We start from the raw sequence: 24,403 nt of genomic DNA, 5'->3' as shown, positions 1-24,403 counted from the left end.
CACTGCTAGGTAGTCATTTCATATAGCATTATTCTATATAATAGATAAGGAAATTAAGGTGCTAAGAGGTTAGTAAATGCCTTGCCCCTCGTCCATAACTAATAAATATAGTAGGCCACATTTGAACCCAGATCCTTTTTGCTCTAAGTCCAAGACTCTTTCTACTACATTATGCTGCTTCTCCTAAGGCCCTTTTTTAATTCAACAAAGATTTGGTGTGTGTACAAGTCTGCATTGAGACATTTAGAATATACAAGAAAGGAATAAGGCACATATCATATACTCAAAAAAATGGCACTCTATTGAGGAGGCATTACACACACATATGATAATCATAAGAGAATATTTAAGGACTAAATTGTTGCTTGACAACACTTATAGGGAAATACCAGAGATGTCAGTGCTTTTTGAAGGGGATATCAGAAATTTCGTGAAGATTCTAGGGTTGGAAGAATAGACAGGGATTGTCTAGGCTGAGGGAAAAGGAAATGGAATTCCAGGAGAGGAAAAAAAACATACACAGAGGTGGGAATTAGCATGGCATGAATGGGGAACAGCTGGAATACACTCAAATGGAGAAATCTCCTGCTGCTTGAAAGAGAACTTTTCCCTTGTTTATCATATCGAACTCAGCTTCTGCTAAGACTATTCTATTAAAGAAGACAAGGACCAGACCTTGAGACTGAAGATGTATCATGGATACTTCTACAAGCACTGAGGTATATGATGTTGTGTCCCCAATTCCAGAGCACCTTCTCTATATCCTGGAATCAGAATGTATATGTCCATATCCTGGAATCAGAATGTATCTATATCTCCATATCCTGGAATCAGAGGATTTCTGAGTTGGAAGGAATCCCAGCAACAATGTAGTCTACCCATAACTAAAAAGTCTGGGTTCTCTAACCTACCCAATAAATCATCATCCAGCTTTTTTTTGCTCAGAGACTTCAGAGAAAAGAAACAGACTAATTCCCCCAGACAGTTCATCCCACTCTTGAATTGCTCTAATCGTTAAGAAGTTTTTGCTGACAGAAAGCTCAAATTTGCCTTGATGTCCTACTCATTCTTCATTACTCCAACCCACACTGATCCCTCCCTCTCCCTTTTCTGAATTCCTATAGCAACTAGGCTGTACCAGGTACCCAACGTTGTCGGATTGCATTCTGTCTTGCTCTATTCTCTAAAGGTTTCATGTACATTAGCTTTGACTCTACAACTAGGAAATTAACCTCCTGAAGGGCAGAGAACAAGTAGTATCTTTTTTCAATTCAATTCAATTCAACAAAATTTTATTAAGCCCCTTCTATATCTACAAGGTATGATTATGTGAGGCACCGGGGGATACAAAGATAGAAATGAAACTGCCTACCTCAAGGAGTGAATGTTCTACTGTGGGTATGCAACATTTATATAAGTATTTATATACAAAGTAATCTTAAGAAGGGAAAGCTAACTTGATAGATCAAGAAACTCCTCAGGTAGGAAATGAAAGCAAGATTGAACTTTGAAGGAATTTAGAAATGTTATGTGATAGAAATATGAATCGGACCACAAACATGGAGAACCAAGTGCACAAAAGCAGAGAAATATGAGATTATATGCCCGGTTTGAGATATAGCTATCAGGACAATTTGAATGAAAGAGGCTAGATTTTAAAGGGCATTACATGCCAGGGAAAGGATTTTGTAAATAAAGGCTAATTGGAACCACTGAAAATTTTTGAGTACTGGGCTAACAAAGACTTAGGTTTTAAGGGCATTCATCTGGTTGCTATGGATTTGAGGAAGAAGGGACTGGATGCATCTACTTTTATATCCCCCTCAGGGCCACAACAAAGTATACAGCAAGAAGGACTGGACATATTGATTGACTGGCTTGTGGAATAATCCTATTAATGAAATTGAGGAGAGGAAAGTGACCAGAGCAGAGGTTGGAATGGAACATCTATTCCTCTGTCAGAGAGAAGAAGAAAAGAGAGAGAAGGATAAGGAGGAGATAGAGAGAAAGAGAAAGAAGAGGAAAAGGAGATAAATGAAAGAGAGAGAAAGAGAGACAGAGACAGAGACACAGAGACAGAGAGAGAGAGAGAGAGAGAGAGAGAGAGAGAGAGAGAGAGAGAGAGAGAGAGAGAGAGAGGGACAGAGACAGAGACAGAGAGAGACAGAGACAGAGACAGAGACAGAGACAGAGACAGAGAGAGTTAGTTAACTAAACTGAAAATAAATTAGCCCGTACATACTGTAGCCCATATGGGCAAATGGGCAAATGGTTTCAAATAAAGACTCTCTACTGCCCTATGCAGCTAAATGGCAATATAACAGGAAGCCATAATAATTGCCTAATCCAGGACAATTAAACTTTTCAATGACATTTTTCTAGCAGAGACCTTGGGACAATAAACATATAGTTGAAAGAGTATAGATGATACAAAGTTATGCAACTTCATGCCTAAAGCAATCTCATCACAAATCCTATTCAGGGATGATATCAGAACAGAGCCTAGAGGGCAGAGGAATGAATTTGAAGCCAGCTTGGCTCTAGGACCTCTGTGAACAAGTTACTTCACCTTGATGGTTCTCAGTTTTAATGGTAGAATGAGGGGCTTGGATTGCATAGCTTCCAAGGTTGCTTCTAATTCTCTTTCTCAAAGACCTAGGAAAAAATTAGGCTCTTATTCCCTCAGGAAAGAGAGTTAGGAACCCTAGCCTCTAAGTAACCCTGATTAAGATTTAGAAATGAGTAACAGACAAATCTCCTAGGGCCAGCTCCTTCACATCCTATATGACTTTCCCACCATCTCTTTACTATGTGGCCTATTCTCTAGTTATCATTTTCACCTCAAGAATCCTTCATCCCAACCTTGGACTCCTCCCCTAAACCTCCCTCCCCTCCTGCCTTGGTGAGTTTTTACCTTATCTTACCTGGATTCTGTTGGCTATCTCCATACTGTCTATGTGGTCATTTGGACTTTTCCTCTGCATCCTCCTCCTCCCTCCGTTAATCACCTTATCTCATTTGTCACAAAATTGTCCCACCACCTCCATGGCATGCCAGTACAAACATCCCCCACCTCTCACTTCCTCTTCCAGATCCTCTTTATGTACTGTCTTCCTCCTTTACAATGTAAGCTGCTTGAGACAGGGACTGTCTTGCTCCCTTATTTTTATAAGCCCAGGGCTCAAGTCAGTATCTGGAATATAGTAAAAATTTGACAAATGCTTTATCTAGCTAGCTATAGAACTTGTATTATAGATAACTCCCAATTATTCAAAGGAAAGAGAAAATACAAGACTGTGGGTGGTATAAATCAAAGGAAAAGCTTCTCCTTAACCAAAAATCTAAATCTCTAACATTACCCCACCAAGACAACTTTCTTCAAAACCCATCAAAATATTTTCTGGTTGAAATGAGCTGAGAAGAGCCCAATAAAAGAAAAGCAGATCTTCATATATTAAAGCTTTTAAAGAAACTAGTTTGGGGATTTTTAACCTGTTAATAAAGGCGCTTACAGTCACTTTATCTCCTACTTAATCTCATGTCCTTCACTACCCTCTTTCTTAAGGTTTTCCAAAGACTAATCTTATATTCCAGGGACCCTCCCCAACTTTGAAAATTCATTACCTGTCTTGGTATCAGTCTCCTTTTTTTTTTTTTTTCCTGTGCCACACATGTGAATTTGAAAGACCACTTGAAAGGGAAGGAAAAAAGGTGGTTTTACCACTGATCTGAAGAAATCACGAATAAGGGAACAAGGGAATCCAAAATATTGGCTGCCCAGCTTAGCAAATATTCATTTACCCAACATTTATTAAGCTCCTACTGAATGCAGAGCACCAAGTAAGTGATATACAAGTTCAGATAGAACAAGGCCAAAGCCTCGAGGAAGCTGATTAAAAAAAGATACAGCACAGACAACATAGTAAGTACTTTGGAGTTTTTTGTGAGCCAGGCAAACCTAGCTTGAGGAACTGTCCCTTACCTAGAAGAGCCCTCAGGTCTGGCCTAAGCACTAAAGTAGGGCAATGCTGACAGCTTTCTCATCACCCATGGAGCACCCACTATGTACAACATGGGTAGCATCACTAAAAGCCCCCAAATACAGCAGCCCCAGCCCAGGCTAATGGTTACATTTTTCAAAGGATAGAAACAACATTTAATCTTGTATTGCCATCTATTTTTATATTAAGTGGACCCTAGCAGATCATGAGCATTTTGAAGGTAGTGTCTTGTGTACAATCTCACCATTCTATCATGTATTCTAGAGAATAGTCATGTGGATGTTTGTGGAACGGAACTGAATTGAAATGAATTGGCCTGAACATTTATAAGTAAAATTGGTCTTGGTTTTGGAATGAGGGTGAAACAACATAATTGCCCCTTTTATAGAAGCTTTTCTTCAAGCCCAATAAATCAGTGACATAAGAGTGAGGGAGAAATAATTATTTTTCTCAGTGGATACTAGTATTATCTGCATTTTACAGATGAAGAAACTAAGGCTTGCCCAAGATCACATAGTTGGGAAATGTCTGAATTAGTATCTGAATTCAGGTCTTCCTTACGGATTCAACAAAATGGTAACTTTATTCTTTCTTTCTTTTTTAATATCACAGAACAGTATTACCTTTTAAACTCTGTGTGCCAGCATGGGGATTTAGACAGATGTTGTCCTTTGGAAGAAATCCAAAGTATTATAATAATAATTGGGATAAATACAAACTCTTCCACTTAGCATGTCAGACCTTCATAGCCTGACTCCAGCCTACCTTTCTAGGTTTACTGCGTATTCTTCTCTTTCATACACTTACTGTCTAGTCTATTGGCTGTAACTCAAACTCAGCATTCCATCTCCTGCCTCCCACCTTTACAGATAATCTCCTACATCTCCTACAGTGTTCCTCCACACATCTACCTCTTGAAATCATTGGCTTCCTCAAAAGCTCATTTCTTGTTGATGGGGTGAATAGACCCTATCTACCAAAAGGCTTGGTAAAAAATCCAGAATTGGGCCCCAGGGAGGAATACTGACAGGATTACCTGGTACTTAAGTGGGCCTTTGTGGAACTTCTGGCGCTGACAAGATTATCTTGTCCAAAGTGGGCCTTAGTTGAATTTCTTGTATTGACAGGATTATCATGTACTAATAAAACTATTTTGAACTGATATTCATTGTTACAGTACACAATCAGAAAGCCAAGATATAGACCCCTGAGGTTATTTTGAGCATATCTAGCTTAGAGTCCTTTCTTTTAGAGAACTTTGTCTGCCTTATGGAATCATAATAAAACTATTGCCCCCCTTGACTCAAAAATGATCTCAGCCTGTGAATTCTTTCTGGATGACTCCCCACCTTCATAATTTCTTATACTCCATCAATATTCCATCTTCCATAGGAGGACCTTCCAGATTTCCTTAACTATTAATGCTCTTCCCTCTTATTATTTTGAACTTATTTATCCTAGAACAATATCCCCCAGTAGAATGCAAATGAGGCTTATATTTATCTCTGAATTTTCAGCACCTAGCCCAATAGTTCATATAGAGTAGTTTACTCAATAAATGTTTGTCAGATGAAGAATGAAGGAAAGACAAATAACTGAATGAATGATCAGACATTCACCAAGAATTCATTATGAGTAGGACACAGTTGAAGGTAATCAGAAATAGGTTTCCTCTTATACCTTCATGGAGGCAGTACAGTCCAACAGGAAGAATGGCCTTGAGATTAAAAAAAAAATTGTTGCTCAAGGCCTGGCTCTGCCACTCTCTATCCGGCTATAAAACATAGGGCATTCAGTTTTTCTGAGACTTAGTGTCAACATCTTTAAAAGAAGGCTCATATTTGCATAACCTATCTCAACACTTGGTAGAATCTACTAGCTTCTGGAAATAGGTTCATCTGGACTGAAGAGAAGTCACTAAGAAGAAACTAAAGTGAAACAGGAACACAATTCTTAGAGAAGTTCAATAGTAAGTGAATAAGGAGAGTTGGGGGATGGGAGGAGTGTAGCTATTTATAGAAGCGTTCCTACATAGAAAAATATCCAGCTATTTTACCAATCGGTAATATTGGTGAAGCTGAGAAACACTCATTCCAGTGGTTTCACTGCTTTGTGTAATCTCTCAAGTCAGAGGTGGGTAGTTTACCACACATATGTCTTTTTTTGGGAGTCCCATGTCAAATATGGACATGTAGAAACAGATTTATAATGACTTTTGATGGTTTTCTGAGTTTGGCCAGTTCCCACTTATCTACAAAGAAGCAGGTTTCAGCTTAAGGACCAAAGTCTGTGTGAATAAAACATATATAGAATAGTGAGGAGTGTTGAAGCTGGAAAACATAACTAAAATACTGTGTAGTCTGTCTCTCATTATATAGGTGGGGAAACTGAGGCTATGGTAAATGCCACTAGGAGGACAATCTTTACACTGAATGATGTTGTGAAAGCGCCAACATCTTCTTTCCCTGTCCTCAAGAAGCCAAATGCTTCACTCTGACTGGCCCTCCATTGTGCACTATAGTCCCTCCTGAGGGCTGCCTTCCCCATACTGTACTCCAATGATAAAATCATTCTATAATGTCATCAAAGATCCCATTTCGACCCACATGTGCAAAAATGTTTGTGGCAGCCCGTTTCGTAGTGGCAAGAAACTGGAAACTTAGTGGATACCCCTCATTTTGGAGAATAATTGAATACACACATTGAATATTATGGAATATTACTATTCTATAAGAAATGATCAGCAAGATGATTTCAGAGAGGCCTGGAGAGACTTATATGGACTGATGCTGAGTGAAATGAGTAGAACCAGGAGATCATTGTATATGGCAACATCAATATTATAGGACAATCAATTCTGATGAATGTGACTCTTCTCAATAATAAGACGATTCAGGCCAGTTCCAATGATCTTGTGATGATGAGAGCCATCTACACCCAGAGAGAGAACTTTGGGAACTGAATGTGGGTCACAACATAGTATTTTTATTTCTTTTGTTTGCTTGGATTTTATTTTCTTTCTCATTTTTTTCTTTTTAATCTGATTCTTCTTGTGTAGCAAGATAATTGTATAAATACATATGCTTATATTGGATTATATATATTTTTACCATGTTTAATATATATTGGATTACTTGCCATCTAGGAGAGGGGGTGGAAGGGAAGGGAGAAAAATTGAAACACAAGATTTTGCAAGGGTCAATGGTGAAAAATTATCCTTGCATATGATTTGAAAATAAAAAGCTTCAATTAAAAAAAGAAAAGAAAAGAAAAGTCCCATGTATTTTATTTATTTTTTTTTGATGAGGCAATTGGGGTTAAATAACTTGCCCATGATCACACAGCTAGTAAATGTAAAATGTCTGAGATCACATTTAAATTTGGGTCCTCCCACCTTGAGGGCTGGTGTTCTATCTACTGCACCATCTAACTGCTCTACAAGTGCCATTTCTACAAAGTTATTGATTTATATTTATCTAAAAATCTATAAAATGAAAGGGTTGGAAGACATGGCCTCTGTTAGTAGAAGAAACCTCAGGAACCCCAGTCCTCTCCCCAGCCACCCAGTTTTCATTTTAAAGAGAACTTAACTGCTGAATCTATATCTGCTAAGATTTTAGGTAAGGTCACCCAGCATAGGAGAGCCTTCCTGTAGGAAAAGATTTAATGGTTGGGTCATTATCACCTTAATCTCATATGATATACACAGGGATAAAACTGACTCTATTCAGCTTATAATTATTTACAAATTCTTTTCATGAAACTAAAATTTGTATAGTAAATAGATAATTTGTAACAAAGCTGATGAAAGGGACAGTCATAGTATATCTGGGAACCATTTAGATATGGCTAGTATATAAGAATTAAGTAACTGTCATTTTCCCTGCTCAAAAAAAAGTTTAAAAATATATGTAGTATTTTGTATTTAATTTATACTTTAACATATTTAACATGTATTGATCAACCTGCCATCTTGGTGGGGGAGGGAGGAGGGAAAAAATAGAACAAAAGGTTTGGCAATTGTCAGTGCTTTAAAATTACCCATGCATATATCTGATAAATAAAAACTATTTTTAAATATATATATATATATATGCCGGAGACAGCTAGGTGGTGCAGTAGATAGAGTACCAGCCCTGAATTCAGGAGGACCTGAGTTCAAATATTAGACACTTAATACTTCCTAGCTGTGTGATCATGGGCAAGTCACTTAATTCCAATTGCCTCAGCAAAAAAAAAAAAAATAATAATAAATTTAAAAAAAAAAATATATATATATATATATGGAGAGAGAGAGAGAGAGAGAGAGAGAATTTCCACAATGTGAACTGAAACACAGGTTACCATCTAAGGAAATGTAACTAAGTGGGACAGCATTAGACCATGAACAGATAAGTGTGGAAACTATATGCAAATCACTAGTGTAAATAAGAACATGATTTATTTATTAGAAACAAAATATCTTAGAAATACTGAAACATCTATTGTCTAAGCCCAAATAGAATCATAGATTTAGGGTTGAAAAGGGCTTTAGAGGTCATCTTGTTCAATTCCATACTTTACAGATGAGGAAACTGAGGCACAGAAAAGTTAATTGATAGTTTAAGGTCACATGGGTAGAAAGGGACAACAAAATTAAGCCCAGTTTATCCGACTGCAAACCTGTTACTCCTTTTAACCCACCCCACAGACTCACATTCCCATATCAGGTCATGATTTCTGGATAAGGCATCTGTGGGTTTCTGAGATGGAATTTCACAGAGAGACCTTGAGATAGCTAATAAATGTCTGAAGTGACATTTGAACTCAGGTCTTCTTTACAAGTCCATTGCACCACTTAACTGTCCCATACAAGATGATGTCAAATATGTAGTTTTCTGGGTGGCTCAATGTCCTAAATTCCAACCCTGAGCAAACCCCCTTAGCACCTCACTCAAACAAATTCAGCTCCACAGACTGAGATTCTGTCATGCTAACTCCAGCCTGTGGTCTCATAAATGTGAGTCACCAGTGTAAAAGATACAGATGAATTAATGCAAAGTTCACACTCTTAGTTTTTGGAAAGCCCCTAATAGGCCATCATTTCATTGATAGGTCAATAATGTCATCTTCATGAAAGAAGGTCAATATATATGTGCTACCACATGGTAACTTTATCAATTCCAAGAAAATCTTCAGCTATGATTCATTTGAAAGGAACCAAAGAACTCTTCCAAATAAATCATGGATATTTGCAACAAAAAAGTCCTCTGGATTGTTAATGCAGGTGGAAGGAAAGAAGAATGGCCAAAGAGTTGAAAGCATAATTATCAGGTTCCATTCTGTTAGGACTGGTGATCCCTGGGATTAATTTAATTCAATTTATTAAACACCTAGTTCCCCAATCAGTCAAAATGCATTAATTAAGCATCCACTATGTGCCAAATATTGTGCTAGAGACTAGAAATATGAAGACAAAAAAAGAAACATTCTCTGCTCTTGAGTTTTTATACTACAGGGAGAAACAATGTAGACACACACAAAATACAGTGTGACCTAAAAGTCTTAGTACTATTTTTAAATATTAAAGCCTAAAATTGTATTAAGACTTTTTTTTTGATTCAAGATAAAAATTAGAGGGAAGAAGAAATGGCTCTAGCAGCTATTCTAGCTGTTCTAGGTCTTTGGTGGACAGGAACATAAAGTCATTTTCTTTGCCATCAAGAATCTCACTAACTAGGGATCTGGTTAACAACTGGTCAAAACCAGGGAAGGTTAACCTGGAATTTTCCAAAAGGCACAAAAATTTTGGAAGTGTCTGAGATCAGGATTCAAATCCAGCTTCCCCCTGACTGTGCCATCCATCTTTCCTTGAAGTAGAATTTTTGAAAGATATTGAAGGATGAGTACAATTTGGCAAAGTGAAGGGAAAAGATAAAGAATTTAGACTAGGAGTCCAAGTATATGTATATGGAGAAGATAAATCTGAATTTGTCCTTCCTTATAATCCCTCCACCATGACCGCTAAAGGCAAAGCATTTCCTAAACAGCCCCAAAGCCCATTATTCCTAGATTTATCCTGATTTCTCTCACACACAGAATTTACAATACCTCTCTTGATTTCTTTCTCTCCATTTCTGCCCTCACTGAGTGTGGTACAAGCTTGGGACCTGCTAGCTTTTTTTAGGATTTTCACACACTGCTTATTTCTAACTCTTTGCACTATTTTTTTTTTTTTCTCCCTGAGGTGAAGTCTGTGGAGTGAGAAAAAAAAGCATGGGAAAATGTGCAGCTTAGTGGGTGACCGAGTACATTTCCTGCTGCCTGAAGAGTCAGCCAGCCTTTGTGGTTGGTCCTTCTGAGACACTCTTGGGCATCCCTTTCGAACCACCACACATGAGAATGCTGTGAACTGTTAAGATGTTGTCACTGGTAAAATGAAAGAGGAAGTCCCTCATTCCTGTCATGGGACCAATGGGGTGGGAAATCATTGGGGTTAGTGTAATAGTGGATGAGATTTAATGACTAAAATGAACTCTTAAGGTGGAGACAGTATGGGACAGTGGGAAAAAAAACCATGGGAATTCTAATCATTGGACCCGAGTTTAAATCCAATCTGTACCATTTAACATCAGTTTCCTCATCAGTAAAATGGGTTCCTGCCAGATCTAAGAAAACTCCACTCTATGGATTATAATATCAACAAATCGCTCAATGAAATTGAAATACCTTCCATTAGAGGTAAGAGATGGGCTCTGAATACAAAATGGAAGTTAGATAATGCTACTACTCAGACAATGTTGAGGAAGATTTCTTTTCTAGATTTCGCCTCAGAAAAATAGAAAAATTAAGAACTGGCTAGTGTGTTAATGTGAATTAAACCTGACAATTCTCCTATCTCTATTCCTCTACCCCCACCTCTAATAGAATCATACCTTCTTTCCTTTCAACAAGAAGTCTTCCCCAATCCCCCTTAATTCTAGTGCCTTCCTATTACTTCCTATTTGTCCTGTATATAGCTTTGTCATACATTGTTATTTGCATTAGATTGTGGACTCCTTGAAGACGAGATAGTTTTGTCTTTATGTCCCCAGAACTTTGTTAGCATAGTGCTAACATAATAGGCAATTATAGGCTCATAATAGGTAATTAATAAATATTTACTAGTTGATTGATTGATACCAGTTAGTTTGCTCAAAGTCTTCTAAGCCTAATACAGTCAATCCACTTTGACATCTCCTAAATTTAGATTTTCAGGAAGAAAGAAGGCAGAGTCAAGGACAATTCACAGTCTTATCTTCCTTTTCCCTTTAAAAGAGAATGAAATAAATTCCTTTTTGGGTTATTGTCCTCTAGAATGATCCATGGAAGTTGGGCCAGAATTCATTCTTGACTCTTGGCTCTTGACATAACTCCTCTGAACTATTTCCTCCATTCAGATTTGTGGCTAATCAGTAAAGACTTAAAGATTTGCCTTCTCTCTCTCCACTCCTCAGGGAAAGAAGCTCCACCTTCTGGGGTCTTTTCACTTTCTGTGAGGACTTGGTAAATCCCTAGTTAAAAGGGGATGCTGATCACTTAATCTTTCCCTTTCTTCTCTCTAATAAAGATCTTTTCTGGATGTCTATTTATCTTAAAAGATTGCAGCAGAATTAATGAAGCTAAATCCCCTAATAAAATGGTTAACTGATTACAGGATGTAAGTCATTACTGATCTGACTCCCTAAGACCACCTTAGCCACAGCCTAGCTGCCTCTGACAAAGTCCCTCTTATTAAGATGTATACCAACTTTCCCTTCTGATGGAAAAACTAATACTGTGACTTCCTCTGCACCCTCCTTGAAGTCAAGAACTACTCTGGTTCTGGTTTTGCATCTATATCTTCAGAGTGCTCAGCATCAAGTCATTTAATAAAAAAATTTTTGCATAGATCAGTGAATGGCTTGAAGTCTTTGCAAAGGTTCTCCTTGACTAAAAATTCATCACTAATAGAGCCTAGTGTATTAGAGCATCTTTCCTTTGAGTTAAAATGTTGTGAGAAGAAAAAGCAATTCTTTGATGTAATTTAGTACATTAGATCCTTTCAAGAAAATAATAGAAAGTAAGGGGAAGAGGGATAGCATTGAACCAATGCGTCAAAAGACCTGGGATTTAAGTCCAGGTCTGCCACCATGTAACTATATACTCTTGGACAAGTCACTTATATTCTTTAGGATACAGCTTCCCCATCTTGAAAATAAACAGGACTGGAACAGATGAAATTACTTTCAACAAAGAATTATTGTATACATATATATATATATATATATATATACATACAGAGAGAGAGAGAGAGAGAGAGAGAGAGAGAGAGAGAGAGAGAGAGAGAGAGAGAGAGAGAGAATATTTATTACTGAGGTAATAAGTTTGAGGACTTGAAATCAGAAAGACCCCAGATTCAAATCATCCCTGACACTTTTTGCAGGATTTATTACAATGGATGAACATCACAAATTCCCAGGGCTGATTTCCCATAAAATGGGGATAATAATACTTGTAATATGTAAGGCTCAAATGCCAGATGTTATTATTATTTATTACTGTAAGGGATGGGACCAGGTACAGCAGAGGTAGAGGAAATATAAAGATGACCAAGATGCAGTCTCTTAAAGAATAGCCAATCACCAAAAAAATTAAAAATGAATGTAACAAAACTTAAAAGCTCAAACATGACTCAAATAAAGAACAATGAAAAGATATCCCCAACTCAGCCCTTCCTGGAGATGGGAAAGCCACAGGTTTTATACATTGTTAGTTTTTGGATTTTTTAAAAAAAATATTACTTGTTATATAAGATGGCTTTCTGGATCAGTGGGGAAGTGGGAAAGGATAGTGAGGATAGTGATGATGGAAAAAAAAAACAAGAAAAACAAACTTTAAAAAAAAAAAAAAAAAAGATACAGTCCCTGACTCAAGGGGATTATCATTTGGGGGACAGTGGTGGGAAAGAGAAAGGGTTCTAAGGCAACATGTGTAGAAAAATAATGTCAGAATATAATGAATGTCAAAAGGGAAATGATGTGTACTCTAGAGATTCTGACATTTCATCTGGGCTTCGAAAAATTGGTAAGATTTCAACTAATGAAAATTGGGAGAAGATGGAGGTTGGGGGGGTGTGGAATACTAGGGGGAAGACAATATACCAGACAAAGAGTAGCAGATGTACAAAAGTAAAGTCTGGAGCAGTTATTAATAACAATGGTCAAGTAATGTGATTTGATGGGAGATGGAAAGTGAGATATATAATTTGAAATAAAAATTGGAGATGGTCTTGAAATCAAGATTCATTTAAAATGTATTTTCTTTTTGCTGAGGCAGTTGGGGTTAAATGACTTGCCCAGGATCACACAGCTAAGGAAGCGTTAAGTGCCTGAGACCAGATTTGAACTCAGGTCCTCCTGACTTCAGAGCTGGTGCTCTATCCACTGTGCCATCTAACTGTCCCAAAATGTATTCTTTAGTTGATGGAGAGCTATGGAAAGTTAGTATTGTTCCTCTGATGATGAGTTGGGTTGAGTCAATTATGTGCATTAGGAATTCAAGTCAGTTTAGCTAGGTAGGTCACTGTTCAGTATACTGGATTCGGAGTCAGGAAGACCTGTATTCAAATCCAACTTCAGATCCCTATTAGCTATGTGACCCTAGGCAAAGCATGTAAGCTCTGTTTGCCTCAGTTTCCTCATCCATAAAATAAGGATAATACTAGTACCTAGTCCTCAGGGTTGTTGCAAAGATCAAATGAGAATCTCAGCACAGTAACTGGAACATAATAAGAACTCTATAAATAGTATTATTGTTAATTATTTCAGTTCCATGGACATTTCCTAAGTGTTCACTATTTATAAGGAACTGAGATAGGAAAATTAATTTGACAATAATGTAGAGGATAATTTGAGGGTTGAGAAACTAGGACCAGGACAACCCCTCAGTAGTTTATAGCAACAGTTAAGGTAGGAAGTAATGAGGCCCAAAGAGTGAGCATGCAAAGTGGGAGGATCCGTGAAATCACAGTTGGCTCTGAGAATGCATGTTTCTATGTTAGTCTGCTAAGAGCAGATTTTGTTAGTTGGGGGAGAAATGAGATCCATCCCTAACCTGGGGGCTGCCACCCAGAGAGGTCAGACCAGGAAGAGTAAGAAGGGAAGAGAAAAGGGAAAGGGGGATGACTGAAGATATCCCTCACAATTTGGCTAAAGACTAGTCGCAGGGTGAATGTAAGCTTAGGGGCTTGGATGCCCCTGATCAGAATATAATACCATGTTGTACTGACTGGCACTCATAAATTCTAGACACAAGCCATCCTGTGGGCTTGTGAGTCTATGTCTGGAGGACCAAGAGCTCCTTAATCAGCAGATTGGGGTCTAGGGAATTATTTGCAAACGAACAAATCAGGTGTGAAAAACCTAAACCCATATGGTATAGCCCCATTTCTTCTACCTTGGGAACATGCAGATGGCGTGCTGGGAATGGGGCTTGGCTCAATGAGGATGCAATTAACAATTCATTCTACTTCTTTCTGCCAATTTTATTTCTCCTATTGTTGTTTGTCCTATCCTGAAGTATTTATATATACCCTGATGCATAAATCAGGTCAAATGTGATACACTTCAATGTTTCCCCATCTGTCAAGCTCAATTAAGGCGATTCTAAGAGAATGATATTTTCCAATTTAAAGGGAGCTGAAATTAGCAATCTCTTTGGGACCTAAAAGAACATAAGACTCAGGTCACCACTTAGAAAGCCTGGCCACGCTAGGAATGGTGTCCAATAACTGCCAGACTAGTCTTCCAGTCAAACTTTTCTTCTGGCTCCACAAAAATCAGGGATCCTAGAAGTAACCAGCTCAACTTCTCCTCTTCTCCAGGGTTAGTGGACACCCTAACCATTGCATCTGGATTTTTCCAGTCACAGTGTTTGTGCGAAGCAAAATAAAACTATGTTAAACTTCTGCCAAACAGAACATTTGGTTAGCTGAATTCCCTGCCCCCTGCACTGATTGACAGAATAACAGAATTTCAGAATTGGAAAGGAACCTCAGGTCATCCTGTATAACTATAACCACTATTTAAACAGGAATTCTTTCTACAACATCTAGCCTCCACTTAAAATCTTCAGTGACAAGGAAACTTTGAAAAACCTCTGTTATACACTTCCTTCTTGTTTAGCTTTCAGGGAAGGAAGAGAGGGAGAGAGGGAGGAAGGGAGAGAGGAAGGAAGAAAGGGAGAGATGGAGGAAAGAAGGGAAGAATTAAGGGAGGGAAGAACGAGAGATGGAGGGAGGGAGAGGAGAGAGAAGGAGAGGGCAGGGAAAAACAGAGAAAGGGAGGGAAGGAGAGAGAGAAAGAGAGAGAAAGAGAGAGAGAATTATACAAAGCATCAAAAACAAAAACAATGAAATGAGAAAACTGATATAATTGAAAATATACTGGATTTGAAGTGAGAAGACCTGGCTTCAAATTCCAGTTCTCTCCTCCTTAGACAAATTGCTTCGGGTTTGTTACTTTCATTTGTAAAATGAACTTTGGAAGCTAGATTATTGATTGCAGCTCTAAGTCCTAAAGTTCTGTGGACTCAATTTCAGTCAATCAAATAATTTTGGGGAGAAAGACAAATTCTAAAGAAAGGGCTGAGATGAAACATTAAATCAAATATTAACTTGCAAGGTACATTCTAAGCTCAGCAAACATTTACATTACTCCCTTCTTCCTCTGTTTTCTACACAATGAGAATGCATGTTAAGGAAAAGCACACTGAGACCTGCTCCAGGCTAGGTTCAGTTCAAGAAATTATTATTAATCACCCATGTGAAATAATTAATTTATCTTGTGAAAGATACAACACAAGGTACTAGTATTATAAAAAGAAGACATTAGACATAGTCTCTGCCCTCAAGGAGCATATATATAAAATCCAGCAGGAAGAGAAAACATATAAGCAAATAACTGAAATTCATGTTGCTGTTGCTCTTAAGATCATTATCACGTTTTTTGTTGGATTTTTCTAGGCCCAGAATTTATGGAAAGCAAAACAAAAACAAATGAAGTTACTAATAATCAGAATTTGATTAATCTAGATTTTAAATGAATTTTTTCCCTGCCCATAATAAAATTATCATTATATTTGTATTCACTTTTTAAAAAGTACTTGTCTTGGGACAGCCTGGAGAGCTCGGTAATACAAGTATTATCCCATATTATAGATGAAGAAACTGAAGCTGAGGGCCAACTGATTTATAAATGGCTATAAAGTTGTAAGAATCTGAGGTAAGAATCAAACCCAGAAGAACAAATGGTCCATGTGATGAGAAGAAGGAATCATTTCTATCATACAAGATACCAGTGGAGATGGCACTTAAATTAGGCCATTGAAAGGAAAAGCTTTATAAAAACAACATACATGATAACAACAAAATTGTAAATAATCCAAAGCCAATATTGCAAAATTATAAATTACAATCATGGCCTCAAAGAAGAGATATGATATTGGATTAGTTGTCAATCTAGGGGACAGAATGGGGGAAAGGGGGAGGAGATTGGAACACAGGTTTTGCAAGGGTTAATATTGAAGACGTATCCATGCATATGTTTTGAAAAATAAAAAAATAAATTAAATTAAATTAAAAAGAAGAGATATGAGATGACACCCTCCCCTGGCCCAATCCCTGTTTCTCTGCAGAGGTAGGAGGGTCCATGGGTGTGAGATATATGCAAGTTTTCTTGATTCATTGATTACTTTTGCTGATTCTTTTTCTCTTTATCATTTTCTTTTTTTCCTTCAAATTTTTTTTGCATATACAGATATATCTGAGCAGGTATCTGGGAGGAGAAGGAAGAAGTACTGGGAGAAATATCAATAAAATTTACTAAAAAAAATAAGAAGGGAAGGATTTCAAAAGGTAGAAAGCAATAGAAGGATGAGACTAGGGAGTAGTGAGTGATTCAAACTGACTAGGGAATAGTATCAATTTAGTTCACAAAATTGTAAATTAGGCAAGTGTCAAGAGGTATGGTGGATATGGTATAGTGGTATTCTTGGGAGGCTGAGGGATTGAATATGATCTGAGACTCACACTGTCTTTATAATCCTGGGTAAGCCACTTAGCCCCTTTCAGTCTCAGTTTCCTCATCTGCAAAATGGGGATATTAATAACACTTACCTCCTAGGGTTGACATGAAGATCAAATGAGATAAGAGAAGCACAGATTCTGAGATGAAAGTGACCTCCGATGATGTATGTAATGACCAATATGGAAATATGTTTAAAATTACTGTACATGTGTAACCCATATCAGATTGTTTTCTGTCTTGAGTAGGGGGAAGGGAAGAGAAGAAGAGAGAAAACTTTGGAACTCAAAATCTTACCAAAAATGATCGTTGAAAACTATCTTTACATGTAATTGAAAATGTAAAACATTATTAAGTGGGGAAAAAATGAAAAAAAATGTGTAAATATTATGTAACAATTTTAAATCAGGATATAAATGTGAACCATTCTTATTATTGGTCTCTTCCTCTCCTTTGTGGATGAAAAAGTGGGGTATAAATGTAAGAAGAGAGTTGCTACTACTTTATAAGTAGAAGCATGTGGACTGCAGACAGAAGACACACTTTGGGGGAGACACCATGCTGGACTGTGGGCAACAGCTGGCTGAGACAAAGATGGGAGTAAAAGGTATATGGATGTGGTGATTCTGAGCCATATAAGGACTTACCTTAAGAGAAACAAAGCTGAAGTGAGAGAAAGGGAGGGAGGGAGGGAAGAGAGACAGAGAAAGAAAGACAGACAGACACAGACCCAGAGATAGAGGAGAAAGAAGAGCAGGAGAGAACAAGACCTAAAGAGATAGAGAAACCAGTACAGCAAAGAGCCATGTGTCCTGAGAGAAAGGAACCTAGACTTTATTCTTCATAGCTACTGAGTCATGATTATTATATATGGAGAGAGCTAGTGTTTGAGGACAGGTGTGAACTCAGGTCATCCTAACGCCAGAGCTGGTGCTCTATCCACTGTGCCATCTTGCTGCCCTTTACCTAGATCTTACGTAGAAAATTCTACAAGCAGAAATGAGACAGATAGATTATAAAGAGCCTTGAATCCCAGGTTATGTGGTATTCTAGTGGGTAGAGAATAAGAATACAATGAAAATTCTGAGTAGAGGAATAGCATGAGCAGACCCATGCAACAGGAAAATAATGTGAAAAATGGAGAGGACAAGGAAAAGAATGGAGCTATGGAGGTGGTAGTGATGATTTTAACTAAGATAATGGCACTGGGAGAGAACAGATGGAATCAGCAAAGATTTGATCTTCATTTTCCAAAAGCAGCAAAGGAACTTAGATGATATAGCCAAATTTTAGGAAGATTTAGAAGAATGCCTAGAGATCATGAAATAATGTCCTGGAAGTCCACTGCAGTCCCAAACCTGTCCTCCTGGAGTAGTAATCCAAGCACTAGATGTATCTGTCTTTGCCCTCTAAAGATGTCTTGTACATTAGCAATTCTAAGTCTTTTTGCTCCAATGCTTCCCTGGCCCACTACTGACTCTAAAAGTGTTCAGCTAAGAAAAAAAAAACCATAGTATTGGTATAGGAATGTACCTTGTAAGCACTCCATGGCTTCCTCTACCAGCCAAGCTGTTGGATTAAGGAGAAACCCTGAATGTTAAACCTAATTACCTGGTCTATCCTCATTAGCTCTATGTTTCTGGAGAGACCAAACACTGAAGGGATCTAGTGACAACCAGGAAGACAACACAATTCAGGAAGCATTTCACTGCTTAAAGAACTCACCCAGGAAAATGCAGGGGAAATTATACCTCATGGAACCACAATAACCTCAAGAAAAATCTCTGAACATATCAGGAGGGTGCATAAAAAGGGCATCTGATTTTGTGAAGTCAAAGAACCTTAAAGGTTCTCTTCCAACAAGGTTACTCAGGTGAATGTCAAAATCATAGCCAATTCCTATACATGTTTAACATATATTGGATTACTCGCTATCTAGGAGGAGATAGGGTAAAGGGAAGGGAGGGGAAAAATTTTGGAACACAAGGTTTTTCAAGGGTGAATGTTGAAAACTATCTTTGCATAAATTTTGAAAATAAGAAGCTATTATTTTTAAAAATCATAACCAATTCCTTGAAAGAAATGAGACTTTCTTCTGATTATTAAATAAGAAGTGATGAATAAAACTGGGAGATATATACTGGTCAAGAATATTTGCTGCCTTCATGTAGAGAGAGAGAAAGAAAGAGAAGAAAGAAAGAGAAGAAAGAGAGAGAGAGAGAGAGAGAGAGAGAGAGAGAGAGAGAGAGAGAGAGAGAGAGAGAGAGAGAGAGATAATGAGACATAATATTGTCAAACTGGGTATACATATATACATACATGCACAATTTGCATAGGCAGAGTGCATGGATAATGAGGTGAGTCCAGAACTGAATTAAAGGAGAAATGTAAGCAGGATTGGCTTTGAAGAAAATTAATACTTTTGATGATCCCGAGCTTTTCCTTGAAAGAAAGCAACAACATTCTTTTGGTAATGGCATGTGACTGTGAATTATAAAACACCATAACCCAGAAGGACTGAAATTAAGAGTACTGCCCACAGTAATGGTGATAAAATTATAGCATATTTCCAACCAAGAAATGTCCAAGAGAAGTGATATAAGTGGGGTTCAATCCAAGAAAGGTTAGATGGGGAAAGAAGATGAGCTAGTCACACACTCCACAAAGTGGAGTGACTCATGGATTATTTGCCTGCTCCATGGTCTAAAATCACTGTCAAGAAAACTAAAGGTCTCCAGGATGACAGGGAGAGTTCCTTCAGAGTATTTACAGGAGGAGGGAGATGCAGATTGGTGGTCATGGCCACATTCAATGGGGAACCCACACTGATAAGACTACAAATCCATCTAATTATCAACTGCCTTGTAAACAATGTTGAGAAGACAAACACTCATGGCAAGGGGGACTTGGGCCCAATCACATCCTGGGGTTGAAGTCAGAGGGAAAACATTCATCTGTGAACCAGGGTCTTGCTAAACTGATGGCCCTGTGTCCAGTCCCCGCAGTGTCTCTCCCCAGCTTCTCGTCCAGCCTTCCAAGAAAGTGAGAGCTCAGCACATGTGGGCATCAGTAAAGAGTTCTGAGCTATGAATTCCTGATCCAATCCCCCAATTCCATCCTCAGGAGTCTACACAAATGTTTCTTCTTCGGGTTGATTCATTTTTCAGGCTCTGGAAATTATGTGCTCTCTATAAGCTCAAATTAATGTTCTCTCTTCTGGAGGTAAAAGGAACAATTAGCCAAGTATGAATGTAAGCACAAACATAACAAACATAGTACATGTGCACTCATATACATATATAACAAACATAGTATACATAGTACGAATTTACGTACAGTACAGAAAAGAAAAATACAGACTTTCTTCAAATGCTGAAGACTCTATCAGCCAAGAAAACATGACTTTCTTAGTTCCCCCAAGATTGACACCTTTTATTGTGAGTTTAAAAAAAAAAAAAAAAAGCAATATAGCACAAGAGAAAAGATTTTAAGAATCAGAGGGTCTGTCTCTATTACTACCTTTGTGACTCTGGACAATCACCACCTCTCTGCAATTTCTAAGCATAGAGGAAGGAGAATAGAGAGAAATAGAAAAATGGCAGGGCAAAACCCAGAGCAACAAGGTAGACTGGGATGAAGAATTTATAAAAGGGGATAGTGTGAAATAATACTGGAAAGGTAGGTTCGAGTCAGATAGTGGAAGGCCTTCAATACTAACATTTTATTATGAAGAAAAAAGGTCTTTGAGGAGAAAAGCAACAGTCATGCTGTGTTTTACAAAGATTTGGACAGCTATGTGGAAGAAGGAGTGAAAAGGGCTAAGATTAGAGACCAAAGCTGGGAGATAGGTGCTATTAATCCTCCCAACAACCCTGGGAATTAGGTGCTATTATTATTCTTATTTTACAGATAAGGCAAACTGAGGTTAAATAATTGGCCAAGGTCACAGCTAATAAGAGTCTGACATATTTAACTCGTGTTTTCCTTACTGTCACCCCAACAGCTGGGCCACCTTGATGCCCCAAGATATTCATTTAATTGAAAAGTGTCCAAAAAAGAGGAGCCAGGATGATAATGGGCCTCAAGATCATGACTCATGAGGAGAGGAAGCAATTGGAGAACCTAAGTAAAGAAATACGCACAGGAGACATAATAATTGTCTTCAAAGACTTGAAGGTCTGGCATGTGGAAGGATAAAGAGTCAGACTTTTTCTGCTAGGTGTGGGAGAGGAGAGAACCTACAACAATGGGTAAAAGGTTCACATTTTAGGCCTGATGCAGGAAAAATCTTCCTAACAATGAATGAAAGCTAGCCAAAAGTACAATGGGATGCCTTGGAAAGGAATGGGTTCTTCCTAAGTGGCAGTTTTCAAGCAAGATCTGAGTGGTAACTTGTCAAGGATGAAGGAAAAGAGATTCTCAGTCAAATACACATTGGAGGGGGGCTTTGGAGATCCAAGTCCTCCTGCGCCCAAGACTCTGTGTTCTGTGGAAGCTACAGCAATCATGCAGCTGGGTAGCAATGAGATAATTAATGAGTGGAGTGGCAAGAGATCAAATGGGAGTTACCCATGAGCCTTGGTAACTAGTTAGATGTAGAGGTCAGGGAGGAAAGAATCAATTATAATTCCAAGATGTAAAACATGGGGAGAAGGAGTGATGGTCAGAGAACTATGAAGTCAGGGAAAACAAAGATAACAAGTGATAACGAACACCAGAAATTAGAGCTTTACAATTTTGCTGGTAAATTCAGCTAGCATTCCATTCTTTGGGCTAATCCACCTAAAACATCTTTTATTATGCTGTTGATCTCATCTCAGTCCTTTGAAAAAAGTCACGAATTTGTCCTGGGCCCAGCTGCTATGTTCCCCAGACTAGTGATCATTTCCAATCCTTATGACATTATCCCTGTTCAAACATTTTCTTTTTCTTTCTTTAAGAAGAAGAAAGCATTCTAGCTCCATATATTATGGTAATTGGTGGGCTGCAAAGAGCAATGGAGTAGGACCTCATCTTGATGCAATTATTTCTGTGTTTTTTAACTTGCACTCTCACCATTGTTCTTGGGGGGTGGAAGAGAGAGAGAGAGAGAGAGAGAGAGAGAGAGAGAGAGAGAGAGAGAGAGAGAGAGAGAGAGAGAGAGAGAGAGAGAGGAGACAGAGAGACTGAGTTCTGTGGATCTGGAGCTTGAGAGGAGCATGAATTATGGCCCATACTACATTCCACACATGCAGCTCATGATCTTCCCTTCAAAGCTAGAGTTCCATGGTTTTCATTCTCCTGAGTTGATGTGTTTCACAAGCTCCATTGCCATTAAGAGACTTTCTCTTTTTCAAGTCACTTGGCTGGGGCTCAGCTTACTACTGCAAATCATTCTTCCCTTCCAAAACCCAGGGCATTGTCCTGAGTAAAGGAATCCTGTCCCACTTCCAACGCACTGACGTCCAAGAGTCAGCTCTCACTGGATGCGTGAGTAGATACAGATTGTAGAGGAAGAAATTCGTAGCTTTTCTCGGTCTCCCCTTGTCAAATCCAGCCATCCTCTCAGATCCTGGCTGTATCTTCTGTATATTAATTAATATCCACAGGGGAAGGAGATCACCTAAACAAAGGAGTCGGATCGCACAGACCTGCAGTGAGTTCTGTTCTGATGGCATCAGTGAAGGTACCAAATTATGCACCTCCAAGTACGCAAGGACCCCGAAGGCTGAGGCATCCAGCCCCCTCTAGAGCACTCCTCCACACGCAGCAAGGAGGGCCATCACTAACCATCTAGCCATCCAAGCAGCCAAAGTGAACGGCTCTGGCGGCCTTGTCACACCCCCACACGCTCAGGAATCTTGAAGGCTACTGGATACACTCTGTGGTGAAGGGAAGAATGTTTATACAGGTTTTTGTCGTTATCCATGTTTTCAAACATGCGTGGTGACTGCAAGGGCCAAGCAAGAGAGAAAACACTGTTCAGGAGATGGAAAACAGGCTTACACCTCCCCCACTGAAAACCTGCCATTGTTTTCCTTGCCAAAGCTACATGAGTGCTTGGACCTCCGCCCCAAATGGCTGATTTCACGTACTTCAAGGCCTCTCTGAGATCACTGCGCCCCAAAGAAAGATGAAATTGGTGGGAAAGTGTAGACGTAAGAGTAGGCTGAAGATCAGAGCTCCTACAGTGCAATCCTCTCATTTCTCAGCAACATCTTCTAGTATCTTCCTAAGCATACATCTGCCATGATAATGAGGGCTCTGGGTTTGTTTATTCCTTCCTGGTACAATTTCCTGTGGGTTACTGATCTTATAAATGTTAACTTATGGCTCAGATAAAAGTAAACTTCGCCAAAAGCCAGAGGTATAAGGCAGCAAGACTCTCCCTCCAAACACAAGAGATCCAAAATGAAAGAGATGGAAAACTCCAAGCCAAATCCCTATTATTTACACTATTGATCGTAAAAAGGCAGAATGAACACTTTGGATTGTTTTTGGCTTATATCTATGATTTCATCAAAGTAGTGAACTCCCAGGAGTAGAAATTCCCTCCACCAGTGAAGAACGCATCTGTAACTCATGGACTTGGACAAAAAATTAAACAACTTGGCAATGGTTACAAAACTAGGGGTTCAAAAGACCTGGTCTTTCTGACTCCCATCGCTTTTCTATAAAAATCAAAATGTGGCCTATGAATAGGAGATAAGAAATAAATCTGAATCCCCAATGTGACAAATCAAGATATTTGTTCTTTCAATCAATTATTAACAGAAACTCGTAGTGTCATGGGATCCTACCAGCTTTAACTTTCTTCTGGAGCAAGGGACTGTTTTTGTGTCCTGGACCTATGTGGAAATCTGGGGAAGACTATGAACTCCTTCTCCAAACAATGGTCTAAATCCACAAAATTAAATATTTAGAATCACAGAGAAAAACAATTATATTGGCATCTATTTATTAATATATTTGTTTATGTGTATATGGGTCTGTGTGTATACACATATATGTACATGTGGTGCTTTTTTTTTTCTTTTAAGTTCACATGCCCTAGGCTAACAACTCCTGTTCTGGAGGGAATCTGCTCAGCTTTCCATCCCCCAGGAATGAGGACTAACTATATTTTAGTATCACAGCCAAGATACCCCAAGAGTACTAAACTACTTCCTTACTGCAATGCAGAGGGTGGTAGGAAAATTACCATTCAGGCTGGCTAAGCTCCTGATTCTGCATTTATATATTCCAAGTCCGTCTGGGACTTGGAGAATAGGAAAGTAGAACCTATAAAGCTGAATCCCTAAATCACAGGCTTTCTGGGAATAGCTATAACACAACGCTATA

At 38.5% G+C, this 24,403-nt stretch overlaps 1 protein-coding gene across 1 annotated transcript in view; it reads right to left on the bottom strand.

The window, feature by feature from the left end:
- PRKCE (protein kinase C epsilon) overlaps positions 1 to 24,403 on the bottom strand; it is a gene marked incomplete in the record, with an annotated part of 664,757 nt that overhangs the window by 434,830 nt on the left and 205,524 nt on the right.

The sequence above is a fragment of the Sminthopsis crassicaudata genome, chromosome 2 (assembly GCF_048593235.1).
Source record: "Sminthopsis crassicaudata isolate SCR6 chromosome 2, ASM4859323v1, whole genome shotgun sequence".
In the NCBI taxonomy this organism is placed as follows: domain Eukaryota; kingdom Metazoa; phylum Chordata; class Mammalia; order Dasyuromorphia; family Dasyuridae; genus Sminthopsis; species Sminthopsis crassicaudata.
The sequence above is the reverse complement of the archived record's forward strand: the minus strand, read 5'-3'. Positions and strand labels throughout refer to the sequence as shown.